Below are 3,211 nucleotides of genomic sequence, written 5' to 3' on the forward strand. Positions count from 1 at the left end.
TAGAAATTTCGAAAGAGATATACTTGTATACTATATATTTATTAAAAATTCAATTAATGAAATGTACTTATATGAATCAGAATTCACAAAATGGAAAAAGTTTCCTTTCACGACTTAAAGAGGTTGTTTTTTAATAGGATTTAATATAAATATTAACACTATTCCCATTTATTTCAATAATTGCATATTTTTCATTCTTATACATCACCATAAAGGTTGCTATACTACAATCTACATCATAGTTTTTTAAAGTATAGTTAAAAGGTTTATAGTAACCCATTTCGAAAAACGATTCAACTGGTTGGTTTTTCATTAGCTAATGTTCCATATACTCGTTAACATCCGTTTCCATACAATCTTCAAGTTTATCTATAAATAACGGATCCTTCAACCACCTTTCTTTAAAGATATACCGCTCCATCTCCATATATGAATCTATGTTCATATTGTCTTCCGCCTTGAAGTAAAGCCTCTTCGTCTCCTTATTAAAATATATTTTGTACATGTTTAAAACCTCATCACATAATAAATAGTTAGTCATTGATTTAAATTGGCTTTCTGAATAATTTTGTATTTGATTACTTTTCTTTTTATATATTTCTGTTTTGATAGAAAGGAGGATTGTAGGTAAGTTGTATATGTGGGGGTTCGTTATCGTCCACTTAACATTAATATATTTATAAGACAAACAATGATGATGAAATCAGGATCAAGGTTATTCTATTTATAATATTAGCATTTGATTTGAATCATATTATAAGATTTAAATAGGGTAATAAAAAATAAATATATTCTTCGTCAACAACATTGAGTTCAAGATTATTCCACATTTTAAATGAATCACATTATGAAGTATATAATAGATTACTAAAATATATGTATGTTTAAATATGTTCTTTATCAACAGTTTACCATTAATATATTAGGCAAACAAGAAATGATGAACTCAAGGTTATTCTTATGATTAACGAAAAAAATAATTTTAAAATATATTTTTTATAAAATATAATGAAAACTGTTATGATTCATAAATATATATATTTATACTGAATAAACATATCGCAATATGTATTGATGGTAAACCGTGAAACTTTATAATATTATGCTTACCAAGCTCAATGGAAAAGTGTTAATATTACTAACGGTATAACAACAGATAAAACCTCAGAGGTATTTTTTACTGCTGAAGTGCTCAAGGAGGGTTTAGATCGCAAATTTTATGTTTGGTTAGATCTCAATAAATACCTTCAAATCTTCCATCACTTCATTTTTCTTATAATCAACATGTTAAAAGAGAAACTGTTGGCGGCATGATTGTAATAGTTGCTACAGTTTATGAAGGTGATTAAAAAACAAAAAACAAAAAAAAAACTATGTAAACTTAAATAGTTTTAAACCAACATGCGTTTTTAGTGAAGTTGATGTATTAGTAATGCGGCATGCTGAAGAGGATATAAGTTCATCAAATAAGCGGAAACTCGTTAGAAAGGATATTCAAAATTTAGTTAAAGATAATACTATCGATGACAACACTAACGATAAAAATAATAATTTTAATGATATAAATGAAGAGAAATATATATTCCATATATAAAGTAGATATATAAATTAACAGATTATAATTTTTTATTTCATTTTTATCTCGATCGAGAACTTGGGAACATATCTTGATTTTCATAATAGAAACTTAAAATTAAATATAATTTTATTATATTATTATCATTTATTTGTTTTATCCAAGTGTTCCCATCTACAATACCTATTGATTTGAGTCAAAATGAATTTGAAAATACAGAGTTTTCTCTAAAACTACCTAATAGTGATACTATAAACATAAAACTGAACTTTAAACTAATGAAATGGACTCAAACTGATCAAAATGGATTAAAAGAAGACGTAAATAAAACATCTATCCCTGAAACAACATCAGAAGCACCTACATCTAATCCGAAAAAGTTTTTCACAACACAGGAAGCCATAGAAGCATTTAGAAATATTTCAGGAATAATTGAGAGTTCACATCCCTTTTATAGACATTTTCAGCTTCAATATGAGGATAATATTATACCAAGAATTCGTTGTACATATGACAGTGATTTCCTTCAACGCAAACTGAATATTTCTTGTTTGGAGTATCGTCAGGTTGCATTCCAGAAAATTTTAAGTAACGGTGAAATTGAAATTGTTACTGGAGATGATACTACACTATGCTCAGATGTCACGCTAATTGATATTAAAAGTTATAAACATGATATGAATATGGAAATTTCTTAATTTTTAATAGAATGAGATGGATTAATTATATAAATATGAAATATAAAAAGAATGTAAATGTAGTATATAAAAAGATTAATGTGATATTTGGTTTTCATTATTCAGCGGAGTGTAATCGATTAGTTAATCAAATTGGTGGCTCTAATATATACTTATGTTTACAATTATTTAAATAGGATTTCATTAGACTCTAAAAAATATTATAAGCCTTTATAGAAACTCATAAGACTATTTTTTAAACGAATTTAAAAAAAAAAGCTTAAGCTATATAATGTCAGCGGAATATACGTTGATTATAGATGTTCAGGGATTCTATTTTAATAGGAAATTTATTGCTAAAGAAGTCAGCATATCAACATATGATTCATATATAACATCGTTTCTAATTCAACCTCCTTTTGAATAATCTAAGTTGACGATATGGGATAAAACAACTAATAACTGGTTATATCATAATCATCATGGATTAAAATGGGAAGATGGTGATTCGACTTTAATGACTGTTATTGAATATATCCATACATTAATGAAAAGATATAATTATATATTCTATGCTAAAGGATTGGAGAAAATCAGATGGATTCAACGGTTATTCGGAAACGATATTATTTTATATAATTTAGATGATTTAAATTGTCCAAATTTAAAGAACTTATATAATAAAAATATAAATACTTGCAAATATCATAATAATTCTATGATATGTGCTGAAGAAAATGTAACAATATTAAGAAAATTTATTTCTTCATTAAATATCTAATAATAAATATAAATAAATAAGTAATTATAAAACTTTATTTTATTTGAAATTAAATTTTTTTTGTTCTCATCATCAACATCAGCAGACCTTTCCATTCATAAGTGAAACACTAAAAGATTTCGTATTATTATTTGAATTTGTTAGACATTCGGTGACTCTTTTGAATTTAATAAATTT

Source organism: Rhagoletis pomonella, unplaced genomic scaffold (genome assembly GCF_013731165.1).
Source record: "Rhagoletis pomonella isolate Grant_MI unplaced genomic scaffold, Rhpom_1.0 Rhpom_scaffold_00009, whole genome shotgun sequence".
Taxonomy (NCBI): domain Eukaryota; kingdom Metazoa; phylum Arthropoda; class Insecta; order Diptera; family Tephritidae; genus Rhagoletis; species Rhagoletis pomonella.